Genomic DNA, 15,464 nt, shown 5'->3' with positions numbered 1-15,464 from the left:
ATATTTACCTTAAATAGCTGAGAAAAAAACATTTATATCTCAGAGAAATGTAAGATCATGCATGTTTTATTTAAGAATGTCATAATTGCTTCGACGTGAGTAGATTATATGCCTCCTACTTACCAAGTGACTGAAGTTCTTCTTCTCAATCCGGACTCGCGTTATGTAAATGAAAAGATATCCTGGAGGAACCAGTCACAGCAACAGGCTGCTATTCCTGTCCATCACTGGCAGTATTCATGATTAATTTCCTTTTCACTCTGTAGTCCAACACGTTCAGTCCAAGTTCTGGAGTGGCTGAGATTTTTGAATTATCCATCTCCTGCTTCAACTTAAAATCCTGCGTCCAAAGTGGAGATGGGAATTCCACATCAAAGGACTTGTTAATAGTTTGGTTTTGTGCAATTCTGTCTGCTGTCGTATGAATGGTGGACTTCAGATTTGCCATCAGAGGCGTTGATGTTATGGGAGCATTCTGTACAAATAACTGTTGGCTGGGGCATTGCATCTTTTGTGTCACAAAGGACTGTAATTTACTGGCATGAAATGCAGCAGGGGCACTATTAACAGTCTGTGGGATAGAATTTTCATGTGATAGAAACCGTAGATCATTATGTCCTTTATTCCAGTGTAAGTCAGCTACTGCAATGTCAGCAGTTTCATTATCTTCCTGTGTGCACTTGATGCTCAAAGAGTCACTGTTTCTCTCCAGTGGAGTTGCTTCATTATTCAGCAACTGCTCATTTATTGTTACTTCACAGGGTGAAGTTAATGTAGTTTGCAAACCTGCTCTCAGAGCTTTCAGACTGGCCACGTTCACCTCCAGTTCAGTAATACATTGTGTTTGAGCTCGGTTGATTTTTGGTTGGTCTCCTGGTGTGTCTGAACTACTTTCCTTCTCCTGTTGTTCAATCATTTCACTATCTACACTGATTGGAGCATTTACTAGCAGCTTTTGTGATGGACAGGTCCACTTTTTTGAAAATACTGGACTTTTGCTCAGTGCTAAGTTGGGTACCATGAAGCCTCTATTTTGACTTTTTGCTGACCTGTTCACATCGTTGCCTCCCTCCTGGCACTGGGATACTTGTCCCCCAGAGTTTGAATGTACTGGACTTCTCTTGGAGCAGTAATGTTTATTCATCACTTTAAATGGCTTTGAGAACTTGAAGATATTCTTTGGATCCACCTCATCTATTTTGGTACCTTTATTCTCCTTAGGCGAGATTTGACACTTGTGTAGTGCTTTATTCGTCTTTTCTGTGTTCACATCGCTGGCTATGAAAGTTTGGTTGCGTTCAGAAAAAGTATGGGAACATGGCGAGAAACCAGAAGGCAGAGCTGGGTCAGGGTTTAACAATGTGTTAGGTAGCTTGGTTTTTCCTGAATCATTTCTTTTCCCCCTGGTATTTTTGCTATCTTTAGTTGCATCCAAATCATTTTCCTTGTCAGAAAGGTTTTCGTCTTGCCCTTTGAACTGTAAGCTATTCAGCAGCTTTAGTTGTCTCTGCCTATCTCGATACTCCCTTGATTTTTTCAATAGGCTCTGTAGGCTTAGTGCAGCGGTGTCAGGAGACGAATTCTGACTCATATTGGTCTCATCAGTAGGATGATGGAAGTGTTCCGAGTTACTGCCACTGGTTTTATCTCCTGTGGATACTACTATAGAGCCATCACTCCCAACTTCACATAAATTCACTTGTTTATTGGTAGAATTGATTGCATTGTGCTTTGTTGTAGCAATTATTTTATGCACAGTAAAGTTTTGAAGAGCATGAACAGCTGCATTTTGAAAGTCATCTGATTTAGGACCATTATTGATGTGACTATTGGCCCTTGTATTATCACTTGCCACAAGACCCAAGCAGGAAGAACCAGCCTGGTAATTTGAAATACCAGATTTTTCATTAATCAAATCAGAGGTCACTATTACAGGCACATGATCTGTCACAAGGCTTGTCGTGTATGTTTCTTCAATCTTATTAGACATCTGTGCAATAGTAGGCTCAAATATGAGAGGTTCACTGTGTCCAAGTGAGGTTTTGTGCATAGTGGTTGTATTGGTTGTGGTGTTCCACTCCTCTATGCATCCACTGTTCATCTCTTTAACAGGGTCAGTATTCACAGGCATGTTGGGCAACATTAGAAATGAATAATCTTCTAGAGTCTCCTGAATTGCTGGCACTTTGATTAGCTATAACAAACAATTGAAAACCAGTCTAGGATTATAGAATTATTGATATATTCACATATCATAGCTCCCAACTAGAACAGTGCTCTTCTAGGACCTGCTATGTACCATTGCCAATGACGCCCTCATTCACTGAGGGACCATAAAATTGTCCTTTCCAGAACAGATTACAAGATGTATTTTTATAATATACTCTAAGAGAGTTTCTACTGCAGACTTTAGATTCCAAGTACTGATTTGGTGTCAATTATTTTTAAATAAATGATAACAAAAGCAGTTTAAAAAAGTCAAGTATATTAGTGTACAGAAAGGGGAATGGAAATCAGGGAGAGGGTTGGGTGGGGAGTATATTCTTTACAAAAGCCTCTCCAACTCACTTTTACAAAAAGAAAGTGCCTTTCATGACCTCAAGATGTCCCAACTGGCTTCACAGTCAATGAAATACTTTTTGAAAGTATACTCATTCTGCCAATGTAGGGAAATGCTGCAGCCAATTTGCAGACAGCAAGGTCCCATGAACAACAAGATAAATGACCAGATAATCTGTTTTTGCTGGTGTTGGCTGAGGGGTAAATGTTGGCCTGGACATCGGGAGAACTCCCCTGCTCTTCTTTGATTAGTGCCATGGGATCTTTTATCTCCACATGAGAGGGCAGAGGGGTCCTCAGTTTAATGTCTCATCCAAAGATCTCCAACAGTGCAGCACTCAATTAGTACTGTACTGGAGCATCATCCCTGATTATGTAGCCAAGTTTCTGGAGTGGGGATTGAACCCACAATCTTCTGACTCAGAGGCGAGTGTTACCACTGAGCCAAGGCTGACAGCTTATAAACTTTTTGGAAAATATCTTTGACGTAAGAAAACTACTAGGCACTTGGCCTGAGTATTAAACAAGGCTTTAATCAACTGTTTTTCAACATGGTGATCTAGTTGTGTCCTTCGCTAGTTCCTGTTAAAGAATGTCCTGAGCAAGCTGGGCCCATGCCTGAGTATTTATACTCTCCCTGGACAGCGCCACCAGCAGGCCGCCCAGTATTATTTCATAAGTCATTTCCCATGAATGACAAGATTCATGTCAATCTTTGATTTTGTTATTTTTACTCTTGTGCAGATTAACATTTCACATCTCCAGCTCCCTTCTCAGCCACTCCAGAGTACATCAGCACGTATCGCAGAGTGGCTCCATTAACTTTAATAGGAGCTAGACTGCAGGTGATACTGGGGGTCTATGTAGTCGCTTCTGTTATTTCATTTTTGAAATTTGTCACGATATTTTTTAAACTATACTTACAATCTAGAAATTACAGTACAGACCCCCTTTAGAACTATGCTGGCAGAGTATACAGCAGCACCCAGCCATCAGTGTTTTGTCCCTGCTAACCTTATGGTTAGCTGTGGCTCAGTTGGTAGCACTCTTGCCTCTGAGTCAGGAGGTTGTGGGTTCAAATCCCACTCCAGGGACTTGAGCACAAAAATCTAGGTTGACACTCAAGTGCAGTACTAATGGAGTGTTGCACTGTCAGAGGTGCCGTCTTTCGGATGAGACATCAAACTGAGGCCCTGTCTGTTCTTTCAGGTAGATGTAAAAGATCCCATGGCATTATTTCGAGCAGGGGAGTTATCCCCTGTGTCCTGCCCAATATTTATCCCTCAATCGACATCATTGCTTTGTGTGCAAATTGGCTCCCATGTTTCCTACATTACAACAGTGACTACACGTCACTGGCTGTAAAGCGCTTTGGGACGTCAAAGTGCGCTATACAAATGCAAGTCTTTTCTTTCTTATGCAGATAGCCTGGCAGGTTCCCTGGAGTACAAACAACTGAACCTTGCAGTACTGTGCTGATGCGCTATCAATTACTCATAAAAGACTGAGAGTTAGAAGAGTAACTAAAGGCTTTTATTAACAACAGAATGGAGGTCTGCCTCGAGTGGTCGACCGGTCCAGGATACCAAGGGCTGGGGAGCAGTCACCTTTATACTAGGACCTGTGGGAGGAGTCAGCCGAGGCATGTCCAGGCATGTACACAGTGGAATACAAACAGGACAAACAGGAATACAAACAGTGGTTTACCACATGTGCTAAACAAACAGTTTACCTGTTAAAACAACAGAAAATGCTGGAAAAACTCAGCAGGTCAGGCAACATCCGTGGAGAGAAATTTGAGTTGATGTTTCGGGTCGAACCCTTCTTCAAAACTGGAAAGAAAAGAAAATAGATCGAAGGCAGGGCTGCGATCGGACAAAAGTATCTCTTGCCCTGCCAGTACACTTCACACCTAATCTCAGCCTATTACTATCTCGTCTGGCTTCGAACACCTTTTATTGTCTCTTCTACTTCTTTTGTCTCTTTCACTTCTTTTGTCCGATCGCAGCCCTGCCTTCGATCTATTTTCTTTTCTTTCCAGTTTTGAAGAAGGGTTCGACCCGAAACGTCAACTCAAATTTCTCTCCACGGATGTTGCCTGGCCTGCTGAGTTTTTCCAGCATTTTCTGTTGTTATTTTGGATTTCCAACATCTGCAGTATTTTGCTATCGTGCTAGTTTACCTGTTAAATTTAAATAACAAACAACCAAGAAGGCCTCACCTGCATAGTGTTGAGCAGTTTGTGTACCTCCAATAATTGCATACTTGTTTCTGTTTCATGCATTTTGCTCTTTGAGGTTTTACTGTAGCTCTTGGCCTTCAATTGATAATCCTGTATCTCTTTCCTCTGTTCTGGGGAAAGCTGGAAAGAACCAGTATGATTTAATTAATGTTTTTTATCCTGTTTTATTCCCCTTACAGAATAACAATAAATGTTAACCTTTAGGAGCCATTTTTAATATCAATCAGTCAATATGAAAGCATTTACTCCCGTGAAAATTGTCCTTTCTTGTTGTTACTTCAAAGAAACTTCAATTTTATGTCGTTAGTCTGTGATTTAGGTAGAAAGCCACAATGACCATATAAATAGTAGGATTCTTTTCACCTGTGTGGTGAGCCGAACAGCTATTATGGAAAGCATGCAGGAAAATGTGAGTGTAGTACTGTGGTAACATTTTAAGTAAATTGATAATCATTTTATTTATTTCATAGTTCTTGTTATCTATTACCCTGAGAGTAAAAATTGCACATTTAATATTAATAAACATTTCTGAACATAGCATACCAAAAACATGGAATTCATAGCACTAATTTAACCTCATCCTTAATAAAGTGTTGACAAATTAACGCAAATGTCACATGAGCCCTGTTAGAATACAGGAAACTTTGGTTTATCCGGAGGTTGTATGTCCGGAATACTCGATCTAACGGAAAAAATCAGGAGCCGTTTTCTGTAAGTATTTTTAGTTCTCGTTCTTTTTTTTTCCTCAGTCAGGCACTGCAAGGTCTGTAGCTATAGCAACAGCTTCAGCTAGAGACACTTGCAGCTGCAGCCGACTCTTTAGAAGCTGTTGCTAAGCAACAGTGTTTGTTGTCAGATACGGAGATGAAAACCTCTGTATGCTTCAACATTAACTTTGTATGTCCGGCAGTTTTGATAGATCGGCAACACGCCAGTCCCGTCGGTGCCGGATATCACAAAGTTTCCTGTATAATGATGAAGGGAAAATTCCAGGTGACTTGCCTTTACAAATGTTGCTAAATGTGTCAAAAACTGCCACATCCCATAATTATACAATATAAATACCAGGACTTGAGTGAATAAACTAGCCTATGGATTGCTGCACTGTTAAAGGTATGTGCTTCAAAGCAGACATTGAACCAAGGCCCTGTCTGCTTGATTAAGTGACAGTAAAGATCTCATGGCTCTGTTTAGAAAGCTCTTCCAGTGCCCTGGCCAACGTTCTTTCTTCAAATCAACACTAACAAAAATACATTATCTAGTCAGTTCATTCACCTCACTCCTGTTTGTGTGGTCTTAATTTATGGAAATTGCATCTGCCTACATAATGATGACTACATTTCAAAGTAATTCATTGTATGTGAAACTCTTTGAAGCATTTCTGAGTGATGTACTTTTACTGCTGTTGGTCCTCCAACTCACACACATTTAAGTGTGGTACAAGCATCAAATATTCACAACTAATTTTGCACATACAATTCTTACACAATTTCATTTTCTTCAGTTGAAAGGGCTTGTCTGTCTAAATTTTGTTCCCTCCCCCCCTCCCACATTTTAGCATGTTAAGTCAAATTAGACATAGCAGGGCCATGATCACTTGCCAGTGGTGAAAGTATGGCAGTGCCATGAAACCGAATCAAAGAACCTCCACAGTTTGTTGCCGGTAGAGATCTTTTTTCCAAGTTAACCTTAGCTTTAATCTGAGCAAGTCGAGCTTTGCAGAATTTTTCGTAACTCTCCATTCTGTAGAAAGAAATACACAGAAAATAACATCATTTCATGAAATACCCTACATGGTATTGTCTAAATAAACTAAATTCAGTGGTTAAAAATACCAGCATTGCACACTTTGATAGGTTTCAGAAAGTACATCTTGAGAAGTATCAATGCAATCACTTTTCCTATACAAAACTTCAATTTCATCAGATCCATAGACTCAGTTCAGCAGAGAAAAGGCTCTTCAACAGCAAAATGGGCACCTCTCCTTCACATCCACTGAAACTTTTTCCCCCTTTCTGAAGGCACTGACTTGGGCTGAGTTATGTTTCCATGGGCATCAAAGGCCCTTTGGTACCTAACCCAAATAGCCATTCTTCCCATGTGGGTGGGGCATGAGGTCTAAGCCCAATCCCATCCAGCAATAGCCACTGGATAGCAATTACAAGCAGAAATGTTGGTTCATTTAACTTAAGGCCTTTGGAGTTCGTGTGGCAAATAGGGAGAGTTGCATCTTTATTTCATACGGTTTTGCAAATAGCTAGAGTTAACATGAAAGCTAGCCTTCCTCATCAAGATTCAAAATGGAGGATCACAGATGTGTGTCTATAAAAAAGCAGCAAATGCCTGTGTTCAGACCAGCTTATTTGAAATGTTTATATATGTGGATTAACACACAGTGACGCAGGTGACTCTATCCAGCACAGAAAAACCTCTCCTGAATACTGAACCATTATACTGGCAGGATATGAACAAGAGGCGATATTCATTACAGGAAACTTTGTGCTATCCGGCACCGACGGGACCGAGCTGTTGCCGTTCCCTCAAAACTGCCGGACAAACCAGCGTTAATGTTGAAGCATACGGCTCCGTATCTGGTAACAAACACTGTTGCTTAGCAACAGCTTCTAAACAGTCGGCTGTACCTTGGAAGTGTCTCTGCCGCTTAGCAACAGCTTCAGAGAGACTTTGCAGAGCCTGACTGTTGAAAAAAAAGCCACGAGAAGAAAAAAAAGCCACGAGAAGAAAAAAAACCTAACAAAACGGCTCCTGATTTTTGCCGGTGGCTCGAGCTTGCCGGACATTTAGCCTCCGGATAACACAAAGTTTCCTGTATTTTGACCATTATACTGGGAAAGTATGTGAACAGCTCTGAATTGATACTTCTTCCTTAGACCATTAACACATGGCTTGCAATGATGTGTGTTTTCTAAGGACAATCTTCAAAGCGATCTGCTTTTTAATCGAAGGGGAAAATATTTTAGAGCCTACAGATTTTCTCACATTCTTTACGCCTCTACCTGTGAAGGGAGTATTAAAGGCTTCTTGAATAATCATATCCTACATAACCTACTATCTGAAATTGTTACTCAGAAGCTCCTGAAAAGAGCTACAAGTATTTCAGGGTTTCTTTTTACTTATTTTGAAACGGTTTATAAATTATATGGGAAAAAAACTGCAAATTCTGGAAATCCTGGACAAATAGATGGCCACAATAATATTCTACAGAAGGGTTATATCCAAAACATTAACCCGAGTGACCTGTTTTTGTAATAAATTACTCAAGTTTGGCTATTGTACTTTTAGTATTTTGATGCATATTCTCACTTTTAATATTATTTCACTTTTAATTAAATTTGACTATGCAGCCTCAGTCTTGTACGCATTGGTCAGGCAATTTTCCACCTTCGGAACGATATGGTGGGCATCCCGTGAATTCTCCAGTGCACTAGATACTGCAATTACAGCTAGATGGCTAACCTGGGCATGTTAATCTACACTCAAGTGCAAATAAAAACTGAAAATGCTGGAAATACTCAGCAGGCCAGGCAGCCTCTGTGGAGACCATTGAGGATCTGGGGTGGAGAGTGTTGGATGGAGCAGTACCGTACACCTCATGGACTCCCAAGCCACCTGCAACTTTTGCGGCCTGAATGAGTCCGTCTTCCACATTTTTGTTAAGTGTTTGAGGTTGCAGCGCCTCTTCTTGAAGTGACGAAGTGGCTTCTTCTCAACTTCTGGCTCCACTTCAGTCCCACGCTCGGGATATTTGGCCATCTAAAGTGGCAGGCAATTCGGAGGATCGTCTTGTTGGTCTGTTCCTGGGCCTGGCCAAGGTGGCAATTCACAGGTCCAAGTTGTAGGTGGTTGCTCTGGCTCCCTGCCACTCTCTCAAGGAGCAGCACCTCATCTTTCAATTAGGCACTTTATAGCCTTCCAGCCTTAACATTGAGTTCAACAACTTCCGATCATAACCATCGCTCCCATTTACTCGGGCAGTAGATGCTGGTAATGGTTCTGCTGTAACTATTTACAACTCCTCTGGACCCATCTTTTGCTTCTTTATTGTCCTATTACCATCCACTTTTGCCTTGCACCATCATCCCTTTGGTCATTCAACCACTCCTGCTCTCCACCCTATCACAGACTATCACCACATAGAAACATAGAAGATAGGAGCAGGAGTAGGCCATTCGGCCCCTCGAGCCTGTTCCGCCATTCAATGAGATCATGGCTGATCATCCAAATTCAGTGCCCTGTCCCTGCTTTCTCCCCATATCTCTTGATTCCTTTAGCCTTAAGAAATATATCTAACTCCTTCTTGAATGGCCCAGAAATTCGGGTCGGGGGCTTCCCGCGGGAGTAAGCCTCCTACCTGCACTTAACTTGCGCGCTAGCCATTGTGCGGTGAGCCCCCATGGAATTGCGGTCCTGGGCCTCCTCCAACTGCCGGCGCGCAGTGCTTGCGTATCCCAGGGGCGCAGTTAGTTCGATGCGTCCCCTGAGATCACGTGGGCCATGGAGAGCCAATGGTAGCAGGGAATGCTTCATTCATAAGTTTGACAGGAAGACTGTCAAACCTATAAATACTACAAGCCCCAAAACATCACTAAATCTTCAAATAAATTTTTAAAAACCATCACATTTTAAAAATAAACTATAAATTACATGAAATAACTATTTTAAACAATAATTTAAATTTTTGAAAAAAATTAATTACATTTTCTATCGGGGCTAAAAATAAACTTACCTTTCTTTAAAGTATTTAAAAATAATAAACCTGTGGAAAAATGTTTTAATTCACCACTTACCTTGTAAAAAGCAGGCCTTGCGACTGCTTTTTAAATGTCTAACTTCTGGAGACTTACCTTCCTGGGAAAACCTGCAAAAAAAACGTAAGTTCGATGCGCACGCGCTGCCTCTCCTGCACACGCGTTCGACTTCTGAACCCCTTCTTTCAGGGGAACGGAAGTTCTGGTTTCCCGCGCATGCGCAGTGCATGCAGGAAACCGGCACTTCCATTGGGCTTACGGGTGAGTACCCCGTGCGTACTCACCCGTGGTGACCCGAATTTCTGGGTCAATATATTAAATGAATTGGCCTCAACTGCCTTCTATGGTAGAGAATTCCACAGGTTTACCACTCTCTGGGTGAAGAAATTCCTCATCTCAGTCCTAAATGGCTTACCCCTTATCCTTAGACTGTTCTTTCCTTCATCCTCCTCTACCCCCCCCCTTTTTACCTGGCTCTGTACTTGCTTATAAACTGTTAAATCTCCAACAGCTACCATGAGGAGACGTTAAACCGAGGCCCCATCTGCTCTCTCCGGTGGACATAAAAGATCCCATGGCACTATTTTGAAGAAGAGCAGGGGAGTTATCCCCAGTGTCTTGGCCAATATTTATCCCTCAATCAACATCACTAAAACAGATTATCTGGTCATTATCACAATGGTGTTTGTGGGACCTTGCTGTGCGCAAATTGGCTGCCGCATTTCCTACATTACAACAGTGAATACACTTCAAAAGTACTTAATTGGCTGTAAAGCTTTTGGGACGTCCAGTGATCGTGAAAGGCGCTGTATAAATGCAAGTTTTTCTTACCAATTCTGATGAAAGGTCTTTCATTACCTCAGGGCATCCCAAAACGCTCTACAACCAATGAAGTACTTTTGAAGTGCAGTCACAGTTGTCATGTAGGAAACGCGGTAGCCAATTTGCGCACAGCAAGCTCCCACAAACAGCAATGTGATAATAACCAGATCATCTGCTTTAGGTGTTGGTTGCGGGGTAAATGTTGGCCAGGACACCGGGAGAACTCGCGTGCTCTTCTCTTTCCACAGATGCTGCCTGACCTGCGGAGTATTTCCAGCACTTTCTCTTTTTATCTCAGAGTTCCAGCATCCGCAGCATTTTGCTTTAGCAACAAGAGCAAATAACTGGGCAAGTTGGGAGTTTGGAAAGGTCTCAGTATGTTAATGAAAACTGCCGTGTAGCCATTGGGGGGGAAAAGAGTCCTGACTGTGGCCTGTGCGTATGGTTAGTGTTGAGGGGCATTTGAAGTCAGGAAATACCATAGAAGGGTGATGAAGCTTTGCTGTAGAAAAGGCCATTCATTCAGTTCCACAGATCTGCCCCTCCCACAGACCATGTACTACCTTGGCAGGGACTCAGCTTCACCCCAAGTACAAGTAACACAAGTGGCATCGTCACCGACTCCAACCTGCCTGTTGCAGCCCTGGCAATATTTATTTGTTTAACCTGTGTTTTGTTTCTTTGTTAAGTTTGTGCATCTAAAAGCATAAAACAAAACACTAAATATTGGAAGCACGTCGTTCTGCATCAATAATACTGTTTCGTCTTCATCGTTTGTGTTTCATACACTTTGGAGTGACATTATTGACAAGGGCTAGGCAAGAAGACAAACCTTCAGAGTGGCCCTTCGAAGTCACACCGGCTCCCCGTTTTCCTTCGCCACCGCTCGGGCCGAGTTAGACTGAGGTGAGATTTAAACAGGAAAGCGACGATTACACAACGGTCCTCGGGCCCACAGCGGGCTCGGTCCCGGACAGGAACCGGGCTCGGTCCCGGAGTGGATCACACCCGCACCGGACCAGCCCGTCCCCTCAGCCCAGGCACTCTGCAATCACTGGAGCTGGAGTCACACACACACCAGGACTGGGTTCACACACTCAATGGGACGGACACATTCTCAGACCCGGTGGAACTGGACAGGCACATTCACTGGAATGATAGCAGAACTGAGAGGTTATACTGGTCAGGAAAGAGTGATCAGGCTGGGGCGCTTTTCTCTGGAAAAGAGAAGACTGAGGGGGCGACCTGATTATGAAAAGGTTTGATAGAGATATTTTACACTTGCGGGCAAGACCAAAACTAAGGGGCATAAATATGAGTGAGTCACCAATAAATCCTGTAGGGAATTCAGGAGAAACTTCTTTACTCAGAGAGTGGTTAGAATGTGGAACTCGCTACCGCAGGGAGTGGTTGAGGCGAATAGCGTAGATGCATTTAAGGGGAAGATAGATAAGCACATGAGGGAGAAAGGAATATAAGGTTATGTTGATGGGGTTAGATGAAGAAGGGTGGGAGGAGGCTCTTGTGGAGCATAAACATTGGCGTGGAACTGTTGGGCCAAATGGCCTGTTTCTGTGCTGTAAATACTTTGTAAAATATATACACACACAATGGAACTCCATTCACTCTCAATGAAAGTGGACTCACATTCTTAAACACAATGGTACTGCATTCACACTCACAATGCAACTGGATTCACACATAATAAGCAATCTTAGAGTGCAGAAACAGAACCATCTAAGGATGTAGATACATAAATCTTTATATGGCCATAAAAGACAAATGGGATTTGGAGGAGTTGGGGCAGGGACATTGAATATAAAAGCAAACAAGTGATGTTGAATTTCCACAAGATATTAGTTAGGCTACAGTTGGAATATCATGTGCAGTTCTGGACACCCTAACTTTCACCAGAATAACACTGGGAATTATATTTATGAAGTAAAGCTCAGAAATGGGGCTTTTCTCATTGGAAAGGAAATTTAAGAGGATCTAATAGAGGTTTCCAATATTATTTTAAAAATTGAGAGGGAAAACAATGAAAGATTGGTTTTGCTTGTTGGAAAATTGGTAGTAACAGGACACGGACTTAAAATGACCACTAAAGGAACAAAGAGGGAAGTTAGAAGAAATCTTTTCACACAGGTCATAGAATACTTTACCACAAACAGCTATTGAAGCAGAGACCCCAATATCATTTAAAAGGGGGTTGGATATTTTAAAAATAATTTAAAATGATGTGTAAAAATTAAATTAGAATAGAAATCTCCATTTGAAGAGCTGGCACGTGTGCAGTGGACCAAATAGCTGTAAATTTCTATGATACTATTAACGGAATTCACAGCCCGCCACACCCAATAAGACTCACACAATGGGACTAGTGTCACACTCTTGCACACATAATGAACTGCTTTCACACACGCTTTCATAGTCTGTTTTGTATAGTCTTCGAATCCAATCCAGAATTTCCCTTTATCCTAGAGAGTGCAGGGAGTTGTAATATTTTAATGATTGGCCCTTACTGTAGCACAAACAACTGTAGCTTTCATATAGAGTGCCACCTATAACAAGGAAGACCTCAGTGCAGCAGCTGTATGTAGGGATATGAGATCGTACAGAGTGAAGCTACTTTGTTTTTTGTAACTTGTGTGCTACAATATTGTTTATCCCTCCTTGACATATCTGCAGCATTTCACACTGTTGATCACACCATTCAATAACAACTTGTATTTATATAGCGCCTTTAACGTAGTAAAATGTCCCAAGGTGCTTCACAGGAGTATTATCAAACAGAATTTGACTCCGAGCCACATAAGGAGATATTAAGGCAGATGACTAAAAGCTTGGTCATAGAGGTAGGTTTTAAGGAGCATCTTAAAGGAGGAAAGAGAGGTACAGGAAACTTTCAATTAACCGGCCCCTAAATAACCGGAACGCTCTATCCACCGGCAAAATTCAGGAGTCGGTTCAGGTAACTTTTTTTACTTTTATTACTTTTTTTACTCCATTTGTTGCTGTGCAAGGGTGTAGCTGAAGCTGTTGCTAAGCTACAGAGACGCTTGCACCTTGTGCCGATTGTTTTGAAGCTGTTCAACAGGGTTTGTTGCTTTATACGGAGCTCTGAGCTCCGTATCTTTTACGATAGCGTTCAGTTATCCGGAATTGTTGATGAACCGGCACCACGTCGGTCCCGTCCGTGCCGGATACCAGAAAGTTTCCTGTAGAGAGGCGGAGAGGTTTAGGGAGGGAATTCCAGAGCTTAGGGCCTTGGCAGCTGAAGGTACGGCCACCAATGGTGGAGCGATTAAAATCAGGATACTAAAGAGGCCGGAATTGGAGAAGCGCAGATATCTCAGAGGGTTGTAGGGCTGGAGAAGATTACAGAGATAGGGAGGAGCGAGGCCATAGAGGGATTTGAAAACATGGACGAAAATTTTAAAATCGAGGCGTTGCTTAACCAGGAGCCAATGTAGGTCAGCGAGCACAGGGTTGACTGGTGAACAAGACTTGGTGCGAGTTAGGACACGGGTGACAGAGTTTTGGATGACACATATCCTAATGACATCGTGTGACAAGATTTCTTTCCGCTTCCCCCTTTGTTCTTTTAGTGATAATTCTTGATCTGTATAATTTCTGGAGTCCCCCAAGGCTCTATCACCACCCCCTATTCTTCTTGACTATATACAATCTTCCAGCAATATCATCTTTAGGCTCTGAGCCAATTTTCACATATACGTTGATTACACCCACCTTTATCTCTCCACAACTTCTCTTGACCTCTTGAATGCTTCATGTTTATCTGACATCAAGTACTGGATGAGTTGCTCCAGCTCAAATATGGAATGACTGAAGCCATTATCCTAAGCCACTGCCACAAAATCCTTTCCCTTCCCATTCCCCAACCAGCCCACCTCTCGGGCAGAATCAGACCCTTTGCAATCTGGGTATCCTGTTAGACCCCAAGCTGAGTTTTAACCGTTACATTTAATCCAGCCCCAAGATTGCTTACCAAGATCCACAACAGTGCCTATCCCTGTTTTTATGTTAGCCCCACCCCCCCGCTGAAATCCTTATACATACCTTTGTCAGTTCTAGACTTGACTACTCAATGCTGTTCTTGTCCTTCCTCCTCCAACTTGTTCAAAACTCTGCCATTCACGTTCTGTCCCACACTAAGTCCCGATCATCCAACATCCCCATTTTTGCTGACTTTTACTGGCTTCCCATCACATTAAATTTCAAATCTTCATCTTGGCTATAAATCGCTCAATGGCCTTGCTCCATCCTACCTCTAAAAGCTCCTCCAATACTATAATCTCCTAGATGCTCTGATTTCACTCCTCTGTTCTTTACTCCTTCCTTCACCCCACCATTGGTGGCAGGGCCTTCAGCCACTTGGTCCTAATCTCTAGCATTCCTTCCCTAGACCTCTCTGCCCCTCCACCTCTTTGACCTTAAAACCTTCTCAAAATCCATCTCTTCAACCAAGCTTTCTGTCCCATTTCCTAATCTGCCTTTACAACTTGGTGTGCTTTTCCATTCCCAATAATCATCAGTGAAGCTTTATGGGATGTACCTTACATTAAAAGGTGCTATACAAATTCAGGTTGTTGTTGTCATCTCATCTTAAAAAAAAAGCCTGGAGACTGTAAACAGCAGTACTCAGTCTGTATTGGCTTAAGGAATGAATGGCAACTTTAGATCAGCAGCCAGGAGAGAAAGGGAACGGTTCATCATACTTTCTAAGCCTGTGGATGATGTCAGCTGAGTGACAATACCACCCTAAAATGTCAGCTCTCCTTAGGAACAACTTAAATAGGAAGCATTAAAGGGAGATGTACTTTGCATTGAAAATACTTCTCTTTATAGTCAGTCCCCACCCGCTTTGAGGTAATCTTCTTCTTAGGCAGTCCCTCGGAACCGAGGATGACTTGCTTCCACATTAAAAATGAGTTCTCAGGTGACTGATGAGTCCAATGCGGGACCTACAGTCTCTGTCACAGGTGGGGCAGATGGTGGTTGAAGGGGCGGGTGGGTGGGGTGCTTGGGTTGACGTGCGCTCCTTCTGCTGT

At 42.3% G+C, this 15,464-nt stretch overlaps 1 pseudogene across 1 annotated transcript; it reads right to left on the bottom strand.

The window, feature by feature from the left end:
- Positions 1-725: 725 nt before the first annotated feature.
- Positions 726-11,451, bottom strand: LOC147102842 (uncharacterized; annotated as a pseudogene). Its single transcript, XR_015073127.1, has 4 exons — positions 11,225-11,451; positions 6,403-6,544; positions 4,781-4,921; positions 726-2,194 (listed from the first exon to the last, which is right to left on the bottom strand). The product of XR_015073127.1 is annotated as an uncharacterized LOC147102842 (transcript).
- Between the last annotated feature and the right edge of the window lie 4,013 nt (positions 11,452-15,464).

The sequence above is a fragment of the Somniosus microcephalus genome, chromosome 21 (genome assembly GCF_052327205.1).
Source record: "Somniosus microcephalus isolate GS21.2 chromosome 21, FLI_Smic_1.0, whole genome shotgun sequence".
In the NCBI taxonomy this organism is placed as follows: domain Eukaryota; kingdom Metazoa; phylum Chordata; class Chondrichthyes; order Squaliformes; family Somniosidae; genus Somniosus; species Somniosus microcephalus.
Note: the sequence above shows the minus strand (reverse complement) of the source record. Positions and strands in the feature narration are given on the sequence as shown.